Source organism: Protomyctophum bolini (genome assembly GCF_963924005.1).
Source record: "Protomyctophum bolini genome assembly, chromosome: 2".
Classification (NCBI taxonomy): domain Eukaryota; kingdom Metazoa; phylum Chordata; class Actinopteri; order Myctophiformes; family Myctophidae; genus Protomyctophum; species Protomyctophum bolini.
The window spans coordinates 23,478,790-23,487,650 of record NC_137863.1 but is presented as its reverse complement, the minus strand read 5'-3'; positions in this window follow the sequence as shown (position 1 = coordinate 23,487,650).

Here is an 8,861-nt window from a genome sequence, read left to right as displayed (position 1 = left end):
TTACTACAATGAACATGTTGAAGAGAGAACAGACATTGTTACCCTTCATCTCATGCTTCCTTTTGTGTGCTCACAATCACCCCATTCGTCACAGCTACGCCACCAGTCGATGTATAACAAGGGATCACGGAGATGATGTAATTCACATAACGGGATGGATGCCCAAACTCAACGAGCTGTTCCCTATAACCTCCCCGGTCAAGTCTAATTGATGCTTTGTTGTATGACCGTGGGCCACTTAAACCAAAAAGAGCTTTTGAATGGTTTACAAATTTGATGTAAATGAGCCTTCACCCTGTTGTTTTCATTTCCATTTTTCAGAGGAGGAAACAGACTATCCTGGAGAAGTCGAGAAGACAGGCCACAGCAAGGAGATACGTAATACAGTATGTGATCCATCCACTACAACAAGTCCCTTGAACTGATATTTTGTAAGTCATTATCTTATTGTTGTGTTCTTTCTTTCTTTCTTTCTTTCTTTCTTTCTTTCTTTCTTTCTCTCTCTCTCTCTCTCTCTCTCTCTCTCTCTCTCTCTCTCTCTCTCTCTCTCTCTCTCTCTCTCTCTCTCTCTCTCTCTCTCTCTCTCTCCCCCTCTCTTCCCTGTGCCTCAACTCCTGTTTCTTTGTATGTATAGTTTGTGTACGTATACATGCATGCGTGTGCATAGTTAATGTTTCTGTGTGCAATAATCTGCTCCTTCTGTCTCTGATGCTCGCCGAGGCTGCAAATCTAAGTCCTTTGACTTTCCTCCTCCTCGATGAAAAGCCTGTCTCTTTGCCTAAGCTGATCCTAAAGAGCTAACCCATTCTGTCTATCACGCACGCACGCACAACTCTACAGATATAAATGAACTCATGTGCACACAAACATATCTTTCAGTATGCATTTGTTAGCTATATGTGTGCCCAGTGGACTATCCAATTAATATATGGGCATTGTTGTAGTATATTGAGGTCACGGGACTATTGCTGTGTGTGTGTGTGTGTGTGTGTGTGTGTGTGTGTGTGTGTTCTGCATTCTCTAAGCTTAGTCCTGCCCTCTGGTGGCAAACAGGCAGCCTTTGTGTTCAAATTGCAGAAAATAAAAAAAACTTTTGAACAGAACAAAGATATTCTAAAGGGTATCCGGAATGCTCACCCTAAAACACACTCGCCCTCATTTATTTTTTTGCCGACCTCACGCTCGGTGGGGTGGTTCTTGTATTCTTGTATTTGTTTTACTAAGAATAAGGTTAATACGTTTAGAGTTAGGCATAGTTTTACTGTGGTTAAGTTTAGGAATAGGGTTAGGTTTGGCACCTTTTTACTGAGGTTAAGGTTAGGATTACACGTTTATACGTTTAGTAATACCAGGCTGAGCAGTTCTGCCGGCTGTACGCCTGGGGTGACTGTGTTTTGAGGTGAGGTTTCCACTATTCCCATAAAGTATGGACTATGATGGCGTTGCAATGGCTGATTTTACACTTGGTTGCGGGCCGAAAATAGCCGATCTGCAAGCTCACATTGCGTTGAGCTTGTAATTCGACTATTTTCAGAGCACCAGAACACCTGAGCGCAACCAAACATAAAAAGATTTGTCTATTAGTTCTACTGGATCTCTTCTCCACTAGTCCCTCCAGAACATTTTAGTGTAGTTTTTATTTGTTGACAAAATTGTCAATATAGTCCACTGTATTTGTATCGGCCACATGACGTCTTATGCCGTCATTTGTAGAAGTTCCCTAAACAAACATTAAAGTCCATATTTGGCTGGCTCTAAAGTGCCCTCAAAGTGCTCTAAACAAACATTGTAATTTCCCCAAAGTCTATTAGTTCTACTGGATCTCTTTCCCACTATATTCCTTCCTGAACATTACATTTCTGTTTTTATTTGTTGACAACATTGTCAATATATTTAGTGTCAGACTTGGCTGGCAAACAATTTATAATTTTACTATTTTTACGGATACCACATAAAATGCTATTCAAGTTTAGCCTTTGTATACGCCTGTAAGGTCGCTGAGGCTAGGGCAAGTGCTATGATTTACATCATAAGTGCACTAAACAAACCCATAGACTTGGCCGCCATATGACCTAATCTTCAAAAGCCAGGCATTGGAAAAAGTAGTCGATGAACATCTTTCGTCATAGTTTTAGTCGACGAAATTAACACTGACCTTTACCCAACACGGCCTCCAACTGCCCCACTTACCCCCCCACCAACCTCCATGCACCCCTCCCCTCCCTCCCCCCTCTGCTGTAAAGCCCTTTGTCTTCATCTCCCTCTGTAGACCTTGAGTTGACAAGGGATGGAGTCAGTGAGGTGCATCACATGTCCCTCCCTCCCCTCTCTCCTCTCCCCTGCATGCCCTGCATTCATGGTCCCCCCTCACCACATCAGGATACACTTGTTCTGCTGAATTCCGGTTTCTAACGGAATACTGCCTCGCTCTGGGTTTCTGCAGGCACCCATATTATTAGCTTCTTCTCTTTCAGGGCCCTGTGGTCTGGCCAAGCATGGTGGTCTCTAACGGCCTGTGTTAGTTATACTCAGTCACACACCTTTGCATGCTTCCTATACCCCACCAGCCAGCCCACCTCATCGCCCATTGAACCCCCCCACTTATGCTCGTTGATCTTCAAGAAAGCCAGTGAAAGAATGCAGTCCTCTCTCTACCCCAACTGGCAGGTTAATTTCCAAATATTGATATATTATTGATTTCAGCTTGTACAATTACAAACATAACCCACTTGAATTACTTCAGTCTATATTAGTATAGATTAATGATAGTGTTAAAAATTGTGTTATCTTTTTATGCACAATGTATTTCTATATACGTTCATACAGTTGAATAAAGATTTTACTTTTCAGGATTCCAATTAATAATTGCAAAAAAGATTTCAGGATTCCAATTAAAATATAGCAAAAATAGCTGGATCTACAAGCTCAAGTTTTGAGCGTGTATATCGGCTATGTTTGCTACTATTGTGGGACATAGAAGTTTTATATAGGAGATAAGAGGTTTCTGCCTGACAGTATGCAATGTGGTCCTATGGAGTGAGTATGGAAATATAGCGGCCCTCTCCATCATCAAAGTTGACCACCTGCCCACTGCTCTATGTTTGGGTACAGGCTTTAGTTTCGACATAATATTGGTTCGACAATGACAACCTACCTCAAACCCTAACCTAACCTAACCATAACAGCAAGCATGGAGCCGCGCATGTTCGCCAACCTTAACGCATGTTCGCCAACCTTAATCCGGTCGCCAACCTTAACGCATGTTCACCAACCTTAATCCGATCGTTTTCCGATCGTCGGTCCTATGGTGTAGGAGCCAAAATATAAATGTAGTTTGTTGTTTATTCTATTTGTTTATTTTTTCCCACGCATGGGTTTTTGATGTGCCACAGCCCTCACCTGATTGATGAGCTCCTGCTGTGTGTCTGCTAATCATTTTACTTATGTCAGCTGTGTGTCTGGGCAGTGGCATTCAGTGAGAGAATGGGGGTGAGCTGTAGGCTCAATATTTTCTGTTGACCGTTTATCTTTTGATCGTTTATACCAACAGAGTACGTTTTCATTTATCAACATTTTCAGTACATTCTTGGACCTTGTTTATTTGTCAATAAATCACCTTAACTACAATAAGAACTTTTCTGGATTTGATTGAAAGAAACGCGTCATACAGTTCCTGCCGACAGCTCAGCCTCATAGCAATACTTCTAATTTGAATTGATGGGAAGAAGTAGTCGCTACAACATATGGTATGTCGGATAAGCGTGCGCAGTTGCGCACCCACTATGTATATCTGCTGCCAATTACTATCATCTCTGCCTTCGTCTTTCACTGAGACAGACTATTCCAACCACAATGCCTTTGACCTTTATGTTAGTCATATATTATAATAAAGAAGACTTTCATTACAATAGTCCTCCTGATGTCTTTTGATGTCAGGTTTCCTTTGACCTCTAATGCCAAATGTGGCACCCCCAGTGTTCAGAAGCATCACTGTCAAAGTTGTTTGACTAGACCTGTGCCCGGCTGTAGAGCACTGAGTCGGTAACGATGGAAGTTGGAGTTCCATGCCCCACCCGGCTATGCAATACCCGTTGTACCCGTGTCAGAGTACCCACCCATCTGTCTGTGTCCCTTTTATACCCATATATGGAGATTTCTGTATCTGTCTCTCCGTGTCCCTTTATTCGGACACCTAGGCTGGTAATCCAGCCTGACAGCGTGTTGTAGGTTCGAGTCCTGATCCCGAAGACCTTTGAAGTGTGTCTCCCCCGCCATCTCTCTCTCCGTTTCCTGTCAACCTACAGTACTGACTACTGTAGGTGTAGGCCCTACATCTATCAATAAAAAAAGGCCCGAAAATACCTTAAAAAGAAGAAGAAGAAAAAAAGGTTTAATTTGCAACACAATTTTATACAATGTAGTGAGGGGTCCCTGCTTCATGTCTCTCTCAGCTAAGGGGTCCTTGGGCTGAAAAGCGTTGAAGACCCCTACTATATAGACTACAATAGATATACTGTGGTGAATGCATGAGCTCTTGTGTGTCTGCATGTAGTGCCTCAGTGCCCCTTTGTGTTTGTGAACTGAAATGAGAGTCTTCGAAAGTTAGAGGGAAATCTTGCATCCTGTTCAGGAAAATGATGTAGTCATCTGCGTCCCAGGTGTTTAGCCACTTGGAATCTAGCATATCTATTCTGGGGGGCGAACATCAAGGTGAAAATAGCTGACCTACAGTATAACACACTGTGAGCTTGTAGATCGGCTATTTTCTATAAATATATTTGGAAGTGGAGGGAAAATAATTGGGGGCCAAATATTAGACACCTGGGGGACTCTGGTCAACTAATTATATAGGGTTTCATTGGTTAATTCTAGCAGTGCAGAATCATGACTTGATGATGGTCTGATATACAATTATACTTCCTATGAAAACTCTTACAATTCCTATGAAAACTCTGCTCTTCAATTGGCTTGGATACATATTGTTCCAGGGACCCCCAGATGCAAAGATTTGAGTTAAAACTTTTCGCTTCAAAAGAATATAAGCTATATATTCAAATATTTCACACACTTTCAAGATTTTTCAAAAATAGCAGATCTACAAACCTGCCACGAAGCTCAATTTGAATAATGTGGAATAATGTTCCTAGTCTATCTCTTAGATCGATTTAATCTTTCAGTTGCTTTAGGTTTAGGACTCTTAGGACCTTACACACTTTAGGACCCTACATTCACATCTTGATTCAACTTGTTAATGCTTCTAAACTGACATGTGCCAGGCCAGCAATGACATTTACACTGATTGATTGACTGTATTGACTGTATTTGCACAGTGCACTTCCTCTATCTGTTGCTTAACCCACCCCACCTGTGGGGTGGGTTAAGCAAGCTGCCTGTGTAATGTATGTATATTATCTATATCCATGTGTACTGTATGTTTTATGCATCCTGTCAAAAATGAGATACTGCATCTCAAGGGGCTATCCCTTCAATAAATAAATAATTGACGCGCTATTAGCTTCAATATCAGCTATTTTTGATTGGCCGAAGTATAAAATATGGTCAAAACCAAAAGTGGTTAAATGATTGTGACCTTTAACTACTTTTGCTGCATGGGGTCCCCCTGGTACTCCTCAGAAAACATGCAGCAGGGTGGGTGCGGGTAATAGTGTGCTGCAAGCATAGAGTGTATTCAAGGGTCAACAGGCTGGTATCAGAATGAACAGCGTAATTGTTGTTATTCTGAGATCGATGTGCTCTGTTGCACGCTGAAATGACACAAGGTTGCATGAGAACTTCCCTTGGGGGGGATGGCGGTGGTTCTCAGAGGGATGTGCTCACTAACCGCTGCCCATGCCTGGGCTTCCGGCCCTGGGCCCGCACAGCCTGCGGGTATACCCCTCACACCACTATCACCCCACAGCAGACACTGTGTGTCAGGATACTGTGGTGACACAACCCTTGGCCTTTGGTTCCTCCCTTGTCAACAAGACTGATGGAGAGGAGAGGAGAGAAGAGAAGCAAGGATGACATGATGACAGATAATGTGAATCTGGTCTACGTTTCCATTGCCGTGCTGACGACACCCAGCTGTGTTTCAGCACAACACCAACCACTCTGCTCTCTCCACAGTCCATAGTCAACTGCCTGCATGACCTGGATGACCATTGACCACCAACCTACTCAAACTCAACCGAAAGAAAACGGAGTTCATGGGGTCATACATGGGTCCCAAGGCGCAGCTTCAGAAGATTGGACATTTTCTCCTCCATCTCTCCAGCCCCTGAGGTTTGCAACCTGGCTGTCATCCTGGACTGCCCTCTCGTATCAATCCCAGATCCCACACCAAATCTGTTGCCATATCCGCCTTTCTTCCACCTGAAAAACATTTCCAGACTCTGGCCATCGCTCTTAGACTCTGTTGCTGAGACCCTCATGCACACTTTCATCTCCTCGCACTTGGATTACCCTATTAAGAAGATATGAGACCAATTTTCTGAAAAGTCTGTTTCTATATCAGTGCTGCTCAAGCTTTTTCATGTCAAGGACCCCCAAAATGATATGTATTCGGCCGCCGACCCCCCATCTGAAAATGTTTTGTACCAGAAGCAAAGAGTTGAGTTGACGTTTTCTGCAGTGAAAGATTTGTGTCACATAAAAAATAAAAAAGCAGTTCTGCGAGTTTGTATATATCTGCTATTTTTCAACAGCTAAAGTCTAAAGTCCAGGTCTTAATGGGTTACTGTAATGGTGTCCTGTTCGGGCTCCCCAACAAAGCCCTGGACAGACTGCTGCAGTGCTCACCCGTTACCAAACCATGGCAGCACATCACCCCCACCCTCAAACACGTCCACTGGCTTCCGGGCGAGGAGTGGAGGGAAGGCAGGGTTCTTGAAGACTCTGGTGATCATGGTAGAATGGAAACAGGTGTGCAGTGCCACACCCAGGCAGCTCGTCAGAGGTGGAGGGGAACACAGAGGTGGACCTGACTAGGTGGAAGAGTGGTGATGGCGCAGTGGGTTGTGCCCAGGAACACCAGAAGTGGAAGGTTGGGGTGGAGGGTTCGAACCTGGGTTCAAAACCGTAACACTTAACTTCTGCATCACATTTTGAGGGGCAGATCAAGTGAAAAAGGGTACCTTGTGCAGCAGAATTTATCAATGTCACCATGGGCCCTACTGTACACTGTACAAAACAAAAATAAAGTTAACAAACTGTACAAAAACAAACTTGCAAAAGGGCACATTGCTGTCCAGAGGGCAAAAGGGCAGGTGCTACCGTGCTAGAGTCTAGCACATTGGTTCCCAACCTTTTTATACTGAAATACCACTAATATTTGGCTCTACAAGTACCACCATAATAACTACCATGATGTCAAAATACAGGAGCGTATACCTGCCCCTTTTGTTCCATTCCTAAGCCAATAATGTTGCTGCTCTGACATCAACACAACTGATGATATTTCTAATGTGATTAATCCATTCTCAAATCTTCTATTATACGGCTAGGTGTGCTGTCATGCCCATTTCAGCACGGCTGGATAGCCTATTTCAACCAATTGTTTGGTCTGAAGAACTACCCTTTAGTAATATAAATATTGTGTGTGTGTGTGTGTCCCATCCGTGTGTCCGTCCGTCTGTGTACAGCTAATCTCCGGCACTGTTAACCCGGTCGATGCCAAATTTTGTACACACACTTCCTGGATGCCAACGATGAACCATGAATTTTCCAGAACGGCCTGTTATAGCGCCACCAGGAGGCTGATTTTTGAAAAACTATTTATTTTATATTACTCCTCCAGATTCTGTCCAAAAATCACGCAAATCATAACACACTATCTCTATAGTCATGTGTTCAAGACGGATCTGTCCGATATTTCATATTCCATCCTAATTAGCTAACATTGGCTTTCAAAGTTTGCAGGATTGGCCTGTTTTGAACAAAAATCTAAAATCATGAATGCAGTGTGCAATTACTTTAAATCTTTCACTGTCTTTCCTACTAGGCTGAGGAATATATCACATCCTTTTCACATTGGCCTGTTATAGCGGCAACAACAGGAGGATTTTTGCAAAACACATTTTTGGAACAAAATGCCTCAAATCATCCAATTGCCATCCAAGGCGTAAGAAGAAATGGCACCCTTTTCACATTGGCCTATTATAGCGCCACCAGGAGGCCACAACCTGACCTGCCCTGGTGGAGACCTGTCCTATTATAGCGCCACCAGGAGGCCACAACCTGACCTGCCCTGGTGGAGACCTGTCCTATTATAGCGCCACCAGGAGGCCACAACCTGACCTGCCCTGGTGGAGACCTGTCCTATTATAGCACCACCAGGAGGCCACAACCTGACCTGCCCTGGTGGAGACCTGTCCTATTATAGCGCCACCAGGAGGCCACAACCTGAACTGCCCTGGTGGAGACCTGTGCCCCGAGGGGCACTTTATCTACTTTATCCTCTGTGTACCACCACAGGGGGGCTCAAGTACCACAAGACAAAACGCATTGTAAGCTTTTACATTGGCTATTTTCAAATGGCCGGAAATTATATAATGCTGAAGTGGTTACTGTATGTTTTGTAATAATAAACCTGTAGTGGAGTAAAAGTCCAATATTTGTCTGTGAGATCTAGTGGAGTAGAAGTAAAACTATTGGAAATACTCAAGTAAAGTAAAAAATACCTCAAAATTTACTTAAAGGACCTATAACATAAAATTCAACTTTTTCAATTTCTTTTGTATTTTTGGGGCTCCCATGTGTGTTTTCTATCCCCACAAATAACCAATTTTGAACAATCAGGCCTTCATGTCATATGGGTGTTTTAATAGAAATTGCTCTCAGGAACAGCTCGACTGATTTTG